This window comes from Macaca mulatta, chromosome 8, assembly GCF_049350105.2.
Source record: "Macaca mulatta isolate MMU2019108-1 chromosome 8, T2T-MMU8v2.0, whole genome shotgun sequence".
NCBI classification, from domain to species: domain Eukaryota; kingdom Metazoa; phylum Chordata; class Mammalia; order Primates; family Cercopithecidae; genus Macaca; species Macaca mulatta.
The window spans coordinates 20,454,582-20,472,033 of record NC_133413.1 but is presented as its reverse complement, the minus strand read 5'-3'; the positions used below and the strand labels follow the sequence as shown (position 1 = coordinate 20,472,033).

Below are 17,452 nucleotides of genomic sequence, written 5' to 3'. Positions count from 1 at the left end.
ATCCACCTGCCTCGGCCTCCCAAAGTGCTGGAATTACAGGCATGAGCCACGGTGCCTGGCCTGACGTCATGTTGAACTGAGGGTTGACCTTGGAGATTTGGAACTAAAGATATGGTGATCAAACTGATTTTATGTGAAATTACTATATGACTAATAAAACTAAGCAAGTTGATACTGCTAATCCTGGCACATTGATTTATGTAGTACTAAAGTTCAGAGTCATTCTAGAGCTGTGGAAGGGTGTGTATTTAATACTTTGACTTTACAGATGAGGGAGCTGAGATTTTAAGTTACTTGCTTGAGGTCATACAGGCGTTTAGCTTTAGAGCCAGATTAATAGCTGCCCTATTTTATGTACTTGAGTCATGCAGACTCCTACCCCATTTTATAGATGGGCAAACTGAGGCACAAAATTCAAGTAACTTGACCGTATTCACACAGCTAGCAAATGTCAGAGTCAGAATTTGAACCAAGGTGGTTGGTGTCACAAGTCCTTGCTTTTAACCTCTAAGTTGTTTTGCCTCCACCTCGCTTTCTGGACTGGCAATCCATTATTCTCTGACCTTAACAGTGTTGCCACCTAGAATGAATGGTTTCAATGAAGTGCCTTCCCCAGTAAATGGCTATTGTAGGTATTTTCCATAGCTGAAAATGATATTAGCCTTTCCCCAAGATGCTCTGTTCTCAGAGATGGTTTAGGTTGAAAGAATCCAGTCTGTGATTAGAGAACCCGGAAGCAGGAAGCAGATACCTCCATGCCTACCTTGCCATGGGAGCAGTGCACCCAAAGGACAGCTGCACCTTCTGAAGGGGCGGAGTTTGGGTTATGCTGCAATCTTTTTATCTCCTTTCTCAACCGTGTTGTTCTTTAGGTAACTCATTCTTAACAAAAGTTTGCCCAAAAGCCAGCAAATGAAAGTGATTGATTGAATAACCAAAGTGTACTTTGATACCTGATATCTGTTCCTCTGCTTTGAATGACAGAAGATAATTTCTGTTGTTCTTTTAAACAAGTTGTATTATGCGTGTGTTCCATGTCCTCCTGGGAAATGACTAAAAGATGCCCAGAAGTTTTGGTGTATAAAACCTGTTGTAAAGCAAGAGTCACCCACAGTGAGTCTGGTTTAGGTGTGGTGTATTGGAGTTTAATTGGGAACACCAAATACAACCTGGGCGCATTTCAGCAATAGCTCTTGGAGGATCTAAAGGCTTTAATGTAGCAAGGTCCATGGAGCTTGAGGACTCAGTGGGATCTGGAGACTCTTTCATTCAATAGAGAATTATTGGCCGGGCATGGTGGCTCACACCTGTAATCCCAGTACTTTGGGAGACCAAGGCGGGTGGATCACTTGAGGACAGGAGTTCGAGACCATCCTGGTCAACATGGCGAAACCTTATCTCTATTAAAAATTCAAAGATTAGCCGGGAGTGGTGGCATATGCCTGTAGACCCAGCTACTCGGGAGGCTGACACAGGAGAATTGCTTGAACCCGGGAAACAGAGGTTACAGTGAGCTGAGATTGCACCACTGCACTCCAGGCTGGCTGACAGAGCAAGACTCCATCTCAAAAAAAAAAAAATAATACTAATAATACTAATAATAAAATTACTAAGATTTGGCATTATCAGAGCTTTTGGGGGGAAAAAGGTATGGATGTGATTTTTTTTTTTTTTTTTTTTTTTTTTTTTTTTTTTTAACCATCAGGCCCTGTGAAATGGTTGTCTTTTTAAAATGTCTTTTTACAAAATTGTAATAAAAATCCCTCAAACCGTAGAGTATCCTTTAATTCATCTCACGTATTTCATTTCAAGACAGTTAAAGAAGTGCCCTATTAGAGGCTTAACAAAAATGCTACAAGATTGTGAAGTCATGTCAGTCAAGGATTTCCGTAGGTTCATGGAGGCAATTGATTTGAGCCTTGCAGGAGGAGTGGATTTGTGTGTGCTAGAAGGGAGAGGACACCTGAAGCTAAGGAAACAATAACATGAGCCAAAGACCATGTAATGTACAAGGGAAAAATTTAGTGGGAAATGAGGCTCCAGACTTGGTCAGCCAAATGCAGCAAATCTAGCAACACCATGCTAGGGCGTTGATGGATGGGATTCTGTAGGCACTGGAACATTTTAGATAAAGGGAATGACATCCATTCTAGTTACAGGGGAACTATGGAAGAATTTGGGTGTATCTCAAGATTCTTGGGTCACTAGATAACCTTAAAACGTTCTCCTCTGTGTGTTTTTAAATGAGTTTTTAGTTTTTCTATGGTATAGAGAACCTGCTTTTCAAAATGTAAATGTTAGATAATTTGCCCCTTTTTAAAAAAATTTTCTTGGAGACAGTGTGTCTCTCACTGTTGCCCAGGCTGTGCAGTGGCATTATCACAGTTTACTACAGCCTCTACCTTCAGTTGATCCACCTATCTCAGCCTTCTTAGTAGCTGAGACCATAGCCACATGCCACCATGCCCGGCTAATTTTTAAATTTTTAGTATTTTTTTTTTTTTAACGGAGTCTCACGCTGTCACCCAGGCTGGAGTGCAGTAGCAGCAACCTCAGTTCACTGCAACCTCTGCCTCCCAGGCTTAAGCCATCCTCCCCTCTCAGCCTCCTGAGTAACTGGGACTACAGGTGTGTGCCACCATGCCTGGCTAAATTTTGTATTTTTATTTTTAGTAAAGACAGGGTTTCACCATGTTGGCCAGCCTGATCTCGAACTCCTGGCCTCATGTGATCCGCCTGCCTCAGCCTCCCAAAGTGCTGGGATTACAGTTTGTTTGTTTATAGTAGAGAGAGAGTTATGCCATGTTGGCCAGGCTGGTCTCAAACTTCTGGCCTCATGTAATCTGCCTGCCTCAGCCTCCCAAAGTGCTGGGATTTCAGGCTTGAGCCACCATGCACAGCCCCAGCTAATTTTTGTATTTTTTTGTATTGATTGATTGATTGGTAGAGATGGGATTTCACCATATTGCCCAGGCTGGACTTGAACTCCTGGGCTCGAGCAATCTGCCTGCCTTGGCCTCCCCAGGTGCTAGGATTACAGGCGTGAGCCACCATGCCTGGCCAATAGTTTGACTTTGCATTGTAAAGAAAAATACCTTTTGTCAAGAGAACTAAAAAAAAAAAAAATTGTGAGTAAGATGGCTTCCTAGTATCGAAGCTTGAATGTGGTCACTTTGTTGTTGCTGTAACTTATAAATGAACTTGAGTCTTAAGTGTTAGTGGGCATTTCCCGTTACTGATAAGGAGGTACAACAAAGCCTTCAATGGAAGAACCAGCAACTATAAGACTAAAGTCATTTTTTGGATGGATTTTTGGCTGCTTGCTATACTTGGCTTAGGAGAAAAAGTAGAAAGCTGGGGTATGAGGATGATACGTTTCCTTTGGCAAATCTGTGACATGGAAATAACCATGAGCCAAGGAGTCAGAGGACGTAGCTTATAGTTCTGCATTCTGCAGCTTTTAATTACGCAATTCAGGGAATAGCTCATTAACCTCAGTCATTTTTTTTTTTTTGTAAAATAAATAAATATATATATATATATATATATATATAAACTGGCTACCTTACATGGAGTTTATGAAACCCAAGTGATTTAAGTGTGAGAAATACTAGATTTTGCTTCTTTTTTAAAAATCTGCCTCCTTCCTAAAAGTCTGGCCTATGTTTATGTTGGTTAAAGGTTGGCTAAAGGCACTGTGATTCACCAAGGTGTTCGAATGAGAAATCTGAAGTCTACCTTGAGTACTCTCTTTTCTTCATCTCTCATATATAATTGGCCTCAAATTCAACCAGTTTTACTTTTTTACTCACAATTCTGCTCCATCTGCTCGGTATTGATACCTTAACATGGGGACCTTGTCATCTGTCACCTTGACCCTTACAGGAGTCTACTAACCGGGACCACCCCCATCTTCAGTCTCACCCTCTTAAAAAACACTCTCATAGCACTTACTTGCCAGATACTGTTCTAAGCACTTTAGAAATTCCAATTCATTTAATCTATCTAATCCAGTCACCTTCCATAATACCACCTAGTTATCGCCCTTAAATCTGGTTATTTTTCTTATCCACTTAAAGTCTTTCCCTCGCTCCCTTGCCTAAGCATTCCACGCTCCTCTCTGACTGCCCCGTCTTCGCACCCTGTAGTCTAGTGACATTGGCTCCTGCACTGCTTTGGACAAGCCATGCAGTCTTACACGTCTGTGACTTGTATGTCGTATTCCGGGTGCTGGGAGAACTATCCACCTGGTAAATGCCACATTTTGGTTCAGGGTTGTATATGATGTAACTTTTCCAGCTGAAGCACTAGTTGCTCCGTTATTTCTGTCTTGCTTATAGTTATCTGTGCAGAGTTTGTCTTCCCTCCGTAGACTATGAAGTTCTTGGTATGGAGAGCTGTATTTTGTTCTTCATTCATATGGTGCCCAGCAGGAGTTGTGAATACATGCTTGGTAACTGATATCAGTGAGGACTTTGTTTTCCTCTTAAGCTGCTGCTCTTAACTGTGACATTCATATTGGTACGAAACAATGTGAGAACCATCATACCGTTCATATCACTTTGGTATGAGCTGATACTAATTATACTATAGCACTTAAGGCCCAGAACTTACAGTACATTTGAAAGGTAGAAAGTGCACTGCCTCTGGCTCTAGAGATATTCACCTCAGTGTTGAGTACAAAATGAAAGTTGATTGTGGGTGTGTATAGCCATAATTAGATTTTTAAAAATCAAAAACAAAACCTGCAAACATTTCCAAAGGGCCTTTGCCAAACTATGGAGGCTGACACGCATTCTTCAAACTTCAAAGATAACACAGTAGATGTTCCCAAATCAGCTGTACGTGATACGACTCTTTCCTTCTTTGATGGTAACATTTCTATTTATTTTCCCAAGGGAAGGTACAAAAGATCTTGAGGAATAATCTTATTTACATCACAGGGAATATAAGGTAATAATAAAGTAATAAAATGTGCTATTGGATGAGCCATATGGGAAATTGGACTTGGCAAGTCAGAAGGGAAATTGCTACTGATAAAATTCTCTTTGGGTCCAAGAATGGGACTAGTTCGTGTAAAGAGAGTAGTGTAATTGTAATAGGATTCTCCAGAGAAACTGAATCAATAGGCGCTATCTGTCTTGAGAATCGTTATAGGGAATTGGTTCAGGTGATTACAGAGGCCAGAAGTCCCACTATTGGCCATCTGCAAGCTGGAGACCCAGGGAAGCCTCTGGTGGTGTTGGAAGGCCTGAGCGGTGGAGAGCTGATAATATAGATTGTAGTCTGAGTAGAAAGGCCTGAGAACCAAGAGCTCTGAGAGCAGAAAAGAGCAATGTCCCAGTTTAGCAGTCAGGAAGAGATTGAATTCAAACTTTGTCTACCATTTTGTTCATTTAGGCCCTTGGGCTTTGGATGATACCCACCTACATTGGGGAGGGCCATCCACTTTACTCAGTCCACCACTCAAATGCTCATCTCTTCCAGAAGCACCCTCACAAACACACCCAGAAACAATGTTTAACCAGGTGTCTAGGTATCCTGTGGCCCAGTCAAGTTGACACATAAAAAATTAACCATCCCAGGACCTTTTTGCTGTAGAGGGAAATATGGAAGAACTTGATTCTGACCAAATGAAGAGACTGTGAGTCAACTACATAGATCCCTGTGGGATGTACTGATTTTGCTAATGCTTTTAAAGCCAGCAATGAGTTGCGTGTGCAGGCTAGGGAGGAGATCAGATTTTCACAGATTGTTCTCAGTCCGTTGAAAACATTGATCAGTTAAAGCAGTAGTGTTGAAAGTATGAATCATAATTTCTTAAATCATCCCCTCCTTTGAGCTGGAACTGGAAAAAGAAGAAATCATCTTAATTCAAAATATTGAAACCCTCTGAGTTAATTTGTACCAATGAGCAGGATTCTCTTCCCCTCAACACTCATATCCCTAATTGTTGTTTATCCTCTATTAAAATACAAGGTAGTTACGGTGAGGATGCTTATAGCCAGTGGACACTGAACTCCTGGTTAGACCATTTGTGATTCTCAAACTGGGTTGCACCCCAGAACCTGTGAATCTGACTGTTGGGGGTGGTGCCAGGCAACGTGCATTTTTAACAAGCTTCCCAGGTGACTGTTACAGACATTGAAAATGAAGAGAGACTGGTGGTCTTCACAGCTGACAACTCTAAAACCTGGTGCAGTAGTTTTCTAAATTTGTGTAGCACTTAGGATGCTTTTCAAAATATAACTAACTTTTGGATTCTCAAACTTTAGGTCTGAGATGGGACTGGAAAAGTTGCCTCTGTAACAATTTCCCAGGTAGTTCCAATACACACATAAGTTTGAGGGTCTGCACTTAGTATAGTATTGCAGAAAGGCAGGGTTTTTCAAATTCTATTGAGGTACAAAATGATTCATAGTCAAATAAATCTGAGAAGTGCTAGAAAGTTAAAACATTGTATGTGTGTATTTTTTTATAGCTCTGATTTTTTCAGAGCCTGGAGCACACTAGAGTTTTATAGAATACTGTTTGCGGGGGACTTAAGGAAAGAAGGCAATTCTTGTCCTCTTGTTTGTTCAAATACTTGACTAAAAGGGTGATGCTCGATGGACTAGTGTATGCCCTGGCATGCTGGCTGAAGTACTGTGTATTACTGATACTCTGCCTAGGGATTTAACTTGACTCTTCTAGTTACCTATATTGCAGTCAGGTATTGAAGAAAGCCATCTTGGTCTCTCTTTTTATTCACTGCTTCCCCCAAACACTACACATTTCTTTGTAGCATTTACCGTAGATAATAAGATGTATGCCTTAGCCAGTGATAGATGACCCCTGAATTTATTCTGGAAATTGGGTAGAGTTTAATTTTTTTTATTTCTATTTTGTAAAATCAAGAATTCTAAGAAGCAGAAACGATTAAAGTCTTAAACATCTGAAGACTAATACGTATTTTTGAGCTACCAATTTTGTCTAATCCTATAGTAACCCTGTAAGGCAGGTGTTCTGATCCTCATTATTTACAGATGAGGAAACGAAGGGTGAGAAAGGTGATGTAATTTGGAGCTGAGACCTGAACGTTGGTCTGCTTGAGCCTCCAAATTTATAATTTCTTTTCTCTTTGCCATGTTGCCTTCCTTTCAACTGTATTTAAGGTCGATATCAGGGCAGTGGAATGTTGACGGTGGAAAGTACTCTAGGACTGAAGGCAGATACATGTGGTTAATTCTAACTTCATATCAAAATAGCTTTATGTCTTTGGAAAAGTTACGTAGCCTGGGTCTCACTTTTAAAAAGTTATTTATTTTTTAGAGACGAGGTCATGTTCTGTCCCCCAGGCTAGAGTGTAGTGGCATGATCATAGCTGATTGTAGCCTCAAAGTCCTGGGTTCACGTGTTCCTCCCGCCTCAGCCTCCCAAGTAGCCAGTGCTACAGACATGTACTGATATGCCTGGAAATTTGTTTTATTTAGACAAGGTCTCACTGTGTTGTCCAGGCTGATCTCGAACTCCTAGGCTTGAATAATCCTCCTGCCTCAGCCACCCAAAGTGCAGGGATTACAGGCTTGAGCTACCATGCCTGACCTCACTTTTTCTCCAGTAAGTTTATAGTGCTTTCTAGGCCACCTTATCAGAGTATTAGGAAACACTTGTGAACATGGATTGGGGTGTGTGTGTGTATGTGTATGTGTTTAAGATATAGCACCGTGTGTAATTGTAAGGGGAGAGAGGCGGTATGACATCCTCATTTTCCCACAAACTTAGGCAAGTTTTAAATGGTATCGTTGAGAGTTACTTCTGCAAGTATTCTAGTTACTATGGAGTGACTAGCATGTGACAATACTGTGTGACAAGGTGTAGAAACGTCATCTTGCTGGTGATATTGCAGAATTCAGTGATAAGTTGTGGAATTCAGGATCTCTTGTGACAGGGCCCAGAAGCCGATTTGATCATCAACAGGACAGGACTTTTCATACCTCTAGTGAGTTAAAGGGTAGGGGAGAATTCACACCTTTGCTGTTATTGCCACTTAACATGTACTTCGAGGCCGGGCGCGGTGGCTCAAGCCTGTAATCCCAGCACTTTGGGAGGCCGAGACGGGCGGATCACGAGGTCAGGAGATCGAGACCATCCTGGCTAACACGGTGAAACCCCGTCTCTACTAAAAAATACAAAAAACTAGCCGGGCGAGGTGGCTGGCGCCTGTAGTCCCAGCTACTCGGGAGGCTGAGGCAGGAGAACGGCGTGAACCCGGGAGGCGGAGCTTGCAGTGAGCTGAGATCCGGCCACTGCACTCCAGTCTGGGCGACAGAGCGAGACTCCGTCTCAAAAAAAACAAAAACAAAAACAAAACCCATGTACTTCGTTCTTATTTTGAGTGGCTAGGGTAAAGATCTTTTAACTGATTTAAAGTAAGTTTAGTTTTTATTTTATCAGCCCTAGTTCCACTGATAGGAATTCACAATGTAAAACTAAGACTGTCTAGATGACTTGACTATAGTTGAAGGAGAAATTTTAAAGTGAACTTAAAGAATGGTGCCAAAGCGCATTCTGTTTTCTACAGACTCCGAAGAAAGCAGGGTATCCCCTGAGGGGAGGTTCCAGACTGGTAGGTCTATTTTGGCTTCAGGTATGCTTTTCTAGCTATTGAAGTGATAAGGTTTTTCTCTCTCTCTCCGTTCTCCCTTTTCCTCCTCCTTTATAAAACCAGATTAATATTATTTATTATATACCTTAGAAATAAAGAATGGAGCTTAAATGGAAACTTCAAGAGCTGACTGATTGGATTGGCTTGCTGTTTTTGGAGTCAGCACATACGCTAGATGGGAATGAAGTAGTGCCAGGACCTACGAGAAGCACCGTTAAGCAAATACTCTTGCACTGTAAACTTTAATCTGAACCTGGTCACCTGACATATTTTTTTATTTGAGAAGATGAGATGTGCGTGGGGTTAATATACTAGGGAGGTCAGCATATTACCTTTTCATGATGAATTTCATTCTGAAATGTCAGTGTTCTCTGAAAGTCATAAAATGTGAGTGCAAGCTGTTTTCTGGGTTCATCTCTGATAGGCAGCTTCTTGCAGCAGATAGTTGGGTATTGCTTCGTGGTTCACACTGAGAGCTTAGGTCATTAAGGTCAGGAGGCAGAGACTTTCACTAGGGAGATACTGGTGTAGGAGGGACGGCTTGACCCAGGACATCACACCCGGGTCACAGACTCTTGCCATTTTAAGATTGGAATTTGAGGATGATTGTACTTTATTATTGCACCAGGTGGAGTATTGCTCTTAAGAGTATGTTTGTCCAGCTTAGAGGGTGGCGAAGGGGGGTACTTGGAACACACTCCAGGGGATGGACCGTACTACTACTAGAGGAACAACACAGATTGGATCTGCTATCAAGTGATGCCTGAGTGATGTCCTTTGCAGAACTGGCCAGGACACAGGACAGACTTTATTTAGGGCTATGCATCCTACTTCTTAGGATATTTCTTTTTGTAGCATGTACAAGACCTTCCCATGGCCCCTTCTCAACCAAAGTTTCTGTGGTAGAAAAAAACCTTACTGTGTAAATCTAATAGCTTAGCAAAAGTTGGAATGCCTGTTTCACAAAGAGTGTGTTGCATGTAGAATAGATAGAAAGTAAATAGGAAGTAAACAAAAAATTATCAAGGTAGTGAAACAAAGAAACTTTTTTTGTTTTCCTGAAGGACTTTTATGCCTTGATTGTCTTTACTACAGGTACTAATGTGCATGTGACTCTGCAGTTGGGGGCGTAGAAGTTAAAGAACTCGATTCCTTGCCAGTCTTACTTTTTCTTAGGATGGAGGTTGTCCTCTAAGCAACTGTGTGTGTGTGTGTGTATGCGTGTCGGTGTTCCCTTCTCGAAATAAAACATTTGAAGTGAGGGGCTAGATTAATTCTCAAAATCAAAATTATTATTTGAAGCCATGGGTATAGAAGTTTAAGTGCGCCCTGGAATTGAAGCTTTGTTATTGTTGTGTGTGTGTGTGTGTGGTGGGGGTCAAAGTTTTGGAATTAAAATGACATGACTATTTAATATTATCTGCAACAGTGTTTGAATTAGCTAGAATATTGTTCATTTCCACAGAAACTGGTCACAAATGAGAAACAATATTATTCAGTTTTGTTAGGAAAAACTCAGCAGCTTTTAATTTTGTTTGGCATTGATTATAGACACCAGTCTTAACTAATTCACGCAAATTTCATGCAACTTGTATTTTTTTTTCATAAGGAATAGTTACCTATCTCAAGGTGCAACTTTTTGGAACTTGGTATTATGTGTTTTGGAAAATGGAGAAGTAAAATTCTAATAATGATCTCAAAAGTGTTCTTACTGCACTCACAATAGCAGTGCTTTAAAATATTCTCATTTGGCTACATTGAAAAATAGCATTTTAAAAGGCATTGAATAGAGATAATTTCTGTAACTTTTTGAATGTTCTTGCTTGAAGAATTGGCCATAAACCTTTAGAATTAAATGTCAAAAGAATTTCAAAATAACTTGTTTTGCCCAAAACAGAAGGAAGAGAACAACAAAAACTTTTATGCCATCATTGTTTGAATGTCATGACCTATAAATGAAAAGAAACAGAAGAAAATCTTGTTTTAAAAAATTGAACGTTAGGCTGGGTACAGTGGCTTCATGCCTGTAATCTCAGCATTTGGGGAGGCTGAGATGGTAGAACTGCTTAAATCCAGAAGTTCGAGACTAGCTTGGGCAACATAAGGAGTCCCCGTCTCTACACAAATTGTAAAAATGAGCTGAGCATTGTGACTCATGCCTGTGGTCCCAGCTACTCAGGAGGCTGAAGAGGGAGGATTACCTGTGCCCAGGAGGCTGAGGCTGTAGTGAGCTACAGTTCCACCACTGCACTGCAGCCTGGGTGATAGAGCAAGATGCTGTCTCAAAAGAGATAAAACCAAAATGAAATGTCACTGAAGTTTAAGGCAGCTGGATACAGCCAGATCTTTTTATTTGTGGGTTTCACATTGGCAGATTCCACCAACTGGAAATCGATAATACTTTAAAAAAAAATAGTTGCATCTATACTGAGGATGTACATATTTTTTTCTTGTCATTATTCCCTAAACAATACAGCATAAAAATTATCAACTTAGCATTTACATTGTCTAGTTATTAAAAGCAGCGTAGAGACGACTTAAAGTATATGGGAGGGTGTATATAGGTTACATTTAATTATGAAGTGCCAGTTTATATCAGGGACTTGAACATCCGTGGATTTTGGTATTGGTGTGGGAAGGTCCTGGAACCAGTACCCCACAGATACCAAGGGATGACAGTAGTAGTGAAAACAAACAGCATAGAACTTTTTGAATCTAAGATACTATTGATTGGGAGATAAGTCAATATCTTAATTTATTATATTTTATATTCTACATATTTAAAAGTATCTTTTTTATGTATTTTCTGGTACTATCAGAAAAGAATATGCCATCTCACTTGGAGAAAATGAAGGCATTAAATACAAAACCAAAAAAAAAAAAAAGGGAAAAAATGCCAGCAATTAACTATAGCACAAGCATTTTCTTGCAGTTTCTAGTAATTCTTAAACTTACAGATGTTTACATAAAAATTACTTTGGCATGTTCTCAGTGCTTGTCTACATAAATAATACTTTTGTCTCAGTATCTTTTATAGCGTGATCTTTTTGAAGACACTGTAAACATCAGTTAAATCAAGATTAAACCAACAGTATAATTTTGCATTGTGCACAGGTAATAAACATCCGATAGCCACCTGGCTGCCGGGGTTCACACTGGTTGATGCAAAAGAAAACCATTCTGGCCGGGCGCGGTGGCTCATGCCTGTAATCCCAGTACTTTAGGAGGCCAAGGTGGGTCGATCACGAGGTCAGGAGATCGAGACCGTCCTGGCCAACATGGTGAAACCCCGTCTCTACTGGAATTACAAAAATTAGCCTGGGGTCGTGGCGGATAGCTGTAATCCCAGCTACTCAGCAGGCTGAGGTAGGAAAATCGCTTGAACCCGGGAGGCGGAGGTTGCAGTGAGCCGAGATCAGGCCATTGCACTCTGGCCTTGGTGATAGAGTGAAACTCCATCTATAACAAAAAAAAAAAAAAAAAATTCTAAAGACTTTGAAATATGAAAAAAGTGTGTCTAGGAACTAATGAAATATGATATGAATTTGTATTTACATAGTTTTGCCAAAAACAGCACTTTTGCCTTATCCCTCTTGAAAGTTTCAGGGGAAGAGTTTGGGGAGGACTTTTTTTGTTTCTATTGAATAGCATCTCTGGCTGCTTCTGGCCTCATCCCCTCCCTTCATAGGAAGGCTCATGATCTGGTTCCGAAGGATTCTTTTTGGTGCTTCAAGCTGGTTTGTGCTGCCTCTCACTTTGTCCTCTCCTTTAGACTCTGTCTTTTTTAGTTGGCTTGAAAAATACTTGTCAAGGTGTATTTGTTGACCAAACCTATCCTCTGGGAAGGCCAGCTTTGTCAACAGCTATTTACCTTGTCATCTCTGCTCTAGACAATGGTGCAGTGGACAAAAAGTGTTGGATTTGGAGTCATGAGTTCTGTCTCTGGGCACCAGTTGTTTTCATGTGAACAGTCGTTAGGTGGTCTATTGCTGGGAAGTTCTGCAGCTCGCTTTCTTTTCTCTGCTTTTATCTTTTTTTTTTTTTTTTTTGAGACTGAGTCTCGCTCTGTCGCCCCAGCTAGAGCGCAGTGGTGTGATCTCAGTTCACTGCAGCTCGCTTTCTAAAGTCCTTGTGGCCTAGAGGTAGGTGCTTGTCCAGCTCCTCTGGAGCACTTGAAGGGTCTTTGATGTAACAGGCTGACATGCCCTGAATTCTGCTTGTTTACCTGTGAGCCCTGACCGGGATGCCCGACCCCTCTGCCCCCATTCATCTGTCCAGGGGATTCCTTTTTAAAATTTACTCTAACAATCTGCTGGGAGGTTCTGACTGTCACTAATATAAGATAATAAATGTAAAGGCCTTGTCACACTTTAGAAAGCCAGAAAATGCAATGCTTTTCTTCCCATCTGATTTTAAAGACTCTTCATTCTTTCTTTCCTTTTTTGGGGGCAGCGGGGGAGAGGACATTATTCACTAAATTTGCTGTCTATTGGGTCTCTTTAATTCTCAGCTTATTTGCAGAGCAGGTTGTCCTGTCTTGTGCCCAATAACTGAATCTGTTCCAGCTTATGTCACTAAACTTTTTACCTCCAAAGCGCCATGATTTCAGTCTTAAAACACCAAACACTTTGAGATCGAGGTAGAAGGCAGATAATGTCTAATTCACATTAAAGAACACAGGGCTCACCCTCCTCACCTTACAGGTAGCTTGGTTTTAGGAGGTGCTAGTGTGAAATGAAAGGGCAAAGTAAGATCATGTATAGCTCCCTAAAAGTGTGGTAACTATTTTACAATATAATAAATGAAGAGAAGGAAAAACTAGTTTGAAAGTAATGCCTAGGCGCATGCAAAGCTTCGAAACTGACCATGATACTTTTCTTTCAAAAAGCTAATGTAGGCCGGACGCAGTGGCTCACGTCTGTAATCCAAGCATTTTGGGAGGCCGAGGCGGGTGGATCACCGGAGGTCAGGAGTTCGAGACCAGACTGGCCAACATGGCAAAACCCCTTCTCTACTAAAAAAAATCAGTGAAGCGTGGTGGCGGGTGCCTGTGGTCCCAGCTGTGCGAGGGAGGCTGAGGTGGGAGAATCGCTTGAACCCGGGAGGCGAAGTTTGCAGTGAGCCGAGATCATGCCACTGCAGTCCAGCCTAGGCAACAGAGTGAGACTCAGTCTCAGAAAAATCAGAAACAGAAACAAAAAACCTAATGCATATCATCTATTTAGTAATCATGGTTTTAGTTTTCTTAGGTTAGATATTAAGAGCTGAAGACCTTCCCCTCTTCACCCCTGCGTTCTGTCCACTTTGATTTTTGCCACTTTTTGAAGTTGCTCCCCATTTGGGAACAATAAGGGATAACCATTAAAAGATCTGCAACTGGCCGGGCGCGGTGGCTCAAGCCTGTAATCCCAGCACTTTGGGAGGCCGAGATGGGTGGATCACAAGGTCAGGAGATCGAGACCATCCTGGCTAACACGGTGAAACCCCGTCTCTACTAAAAATACAAAAAACTAGCCGGTCGAGGTGGCGGGCGCCTGTAGTCCCAGCTACTCGGGAGGCTGAGGCAGGAGAATGGCGCAAACCCGGGAGGCGGAGCTTGCAGTGAGCTGAGATCGCGCCACTGCACTCCAGCCTGGGCGACAGAGCGAGACTCCGTCTCAAAAAAAAAAAAAAAAAAAGATCTGCAACTTAAAGAGAGCTCATTGGCAGATGATTTCCACTGATCAGAGTCTCTAGATTCCATAATATGGTAATTACTTACAACACAACTCAGAAACATTCAGCTTTGTATACAGATTCATGAAAGAAAGCATTTGAATTATTGCTTTTGGGCATCTTCCACTCAAGTTGATAGCTGCATTGAGACGAGTACACAGTCATTTGACTTTTCCTTTAAGCTTCCTGCAATTTGATTTAGGACAGTTGTACTAAGCATATGTTAAATCCCAGCCATTGTCCAAGGTGCTGTGATAGAAATTTCATTAAGATATGGATTCAGAGAAAAATCACAGACTAGCCCTCGGAACACAGTGCTGGGGAGAGGATACTCTGAATCCGTGACCTACAGGATGAATTAGGTGATTGATGGAGTCTGGACCCTTCGATGATGGGATGGTCGTGGAGAGGTACTGCAGAATTAGAGGAGGAACTGAGAAACAGCCCACGAACTTTGGAAGCTAACTTGTGTCTAAAGTATATATATGATACTAATAACCGTTTGTAAATTACACCTTCTCCGATCGTGGATGTTGGAGAATTGGCAGTTAATTTTGAAGCTTCCGAGTGATTGACTACTTTGAAATTGCAAGTGAATTCAGGCCTTCCTTGGGACCTCTTTAACTCCTCTTCCCCTTGCTCACTCCTGTCCAGCCATGGAGGCTCCTCGGGGCTGTCCCTTAAACTTACAAACGCCATCCTGCCCAGGCCTGCATTTGTTTGAAATGATCTGAAGATACTTTGCAAAGTCACATCCTTACTTCTATTTTCTACTCACGTGGTTCTTTCTGAGTGCTGTGAATAAAACAGCAACCTCTCCTTCCCCTCTTGCATACCTGGTTATATTTGTCTCCGAGGCACTTACGAATGTCACTGTTGGAATGTAAACTCCATGAAAGCAAGGACTTCTGTCTGTTGATGCTTTATTACACCTAATACTTACCTGGAACGGTGTGTGAGTTGTAACATATTCAGATATTTGTGGGAGGGTGCAAGGTAGGAACGGAGGGAAAACTTTTCCTGTATTTTGTTGTTTCTCTCTCTTATTAGAAGGTAAAAGTCCACAAGGGCAAGGCTGCACCCCTAGTACTTAGAAATGTGCTGGCACATAGTCGGTGTTTTAATAAATAATTGGAGAGAAAATTTGTGCAGGCTTGGTTGTGTATACTTAATTATGCAACCATAGTAAACACATATAATCATACAGATGTCCTCTAAAAAGTAGAAGTGTTTGTTCCTATATACACCAAAGTTATGCATGCAGGATAACCTATAGTAATATAGCGTAGAAAACCACATAGCATATTAGTTAAGAGCCTGAACGCACAACTGCAACCGCCTGTGCTGAGCTCCAGTCCCAGCTTTACCTCCTACTGGCAGGATGGTCATGGGAAAGTTATTTAACTGTACCATACCTCAGTTTCCTTTTCTGTAAGATGGGAATGATAGAAGTACCTATCATAGGGTCAAGGGCATTAACTGAGTTAATATAAAGTGCTTAACATAGTGTATGAAGCAGAGTAAACATTTGGGAATTCTTCATAAAAATACGTTAAGACAAAATATTGATATTATTACTAATTCATTCATATTGGGTAGTAGAGTAGAAAAGTCCCCTCTTAATCCCATAGCCACAGATGAAGATGACTCCTTGGATCTGTATTCAGAGGAGCTGGAATATTTTAAAGAGATGAAAGCAGGAAGTGACAGAGATAGAATTTTATTTCCTAAGGGAAGGGTCTTACTGCTTGTATTCTTGCCAGGGTGCTAATTTTTTTCCTTTTTAAAATTGCACACAAAATGAAGTGAATCCAAGAAAACCATCCCTAAGTCGCATAGAGCAGCTTTCAGTGTAGTTGTAGTAGGTAGCACTTAGGGGGAACTCAGTGTAGAGAGGGTATGTTGTCAGGCTGCTGTTGTAGAAACTGCTTGTAGTGTGCATGAAAAGAAAGCAGAAGTTATGTGCGAGGTGAGACTGTACGGCCATGTCTTCAGTGAGTGTGTCAGCAGGAGAGGGACACTCCAGAACAGATACGCAGTTCCAAGCACGCCAAAGAGAAACATAGCAATGCCTGTGCTATAGGATAGTGGAAAAAGTGTCGTAAGAATTTGAAGGGACTGGGTGCAGTGGCTCCCTCTTGTAATCCCAGCACTTTGGGAGGCCGAGGTGGGTGGATCACTTGAAGCCAGGAGTTCAAGACCAACCTGGCCAACATGGTGAAACCCCATCTCTACTAAAAATACAAAAAAAATCAGCCAGATGTGGTGGTGCGCACCTGTAATCCCAACTACTCGGGAGTCTGAGGCAGGAGGATCGCTTGAACCCTGGAGGTGGGGTTGCAGTGAGCCGAGATCACGCCACTGCACTCCAGCCTGGGCAACAGAGTGAGACTCTATCCCCCCCACCTGCCCCCACTCCCCCCCAAAAAATGAATTTGAAGAAAGGGTAGAATGTACCCATAGAGATGGTAAAATTTGGACATAATATAACCATAGAAAATATTTGTTCAGCCTCTTGTATCCTAGAAGATGGAAAGTTAGAAGAGAAAAGGGAGTGGGAGCAATGGGAGGCCAGAACTTCTCTCATGTCCCCTGGCTAAATTGTAGCATTTATTACCTAATCAAGAAAGAAGAGTATTTGATCAAACTAAATTCATATTTGTAAGTGTATTTTACCTGTATGCTAGACAGGAAGCGAGTATTCTAAGGACTAGTGGTATAGTTACCCAGCTGTTTAACATAAACACTAAACAAACTGTTTAAGATATGAAAATTGTAGTTCTTATCCACATAAGGAGTGTCTACTTCTTATCTATTGCCAGTTAAGTTAGTCAAAGGTCCTGCATTCCTTCCCTGGCCAGTCCCGGACCACCTTCTGCCAGCTGCTTCATATCTTCTTTTGCTGCCCAGCTTCCGATGTCTAGTGCATATACACTGATACTAATTCAACCTGACAAAAATGCGGACAGAAGAGAATGTCCGATGGCATCTTAAGAACACTCCAGAGAAATGAGTCGGTCAGACTGTAAGTGAGTCACTCTTCCTTTCTTGTCCACCGGAATTGGGGCTCACTGATCCTACTTTGCACAA

At 41.5% G+C, this 17,452-nt stretch overlaps 1 protein-coding gene across 8 annotated transcripts in view; it reads left to right on the top strand.

The window, feature by feature from the left end:
* The window catches only part of PSD3 (pleckstrin and Sec7 domain containing 3), a 696,970-nt gene that overhangs the window by 401,152 nt on the left and 278,366 nt on the right, over window positions 1–17,452 (top strand). The gene's annotated exons all lie outside the window — the stretch shown is intronic.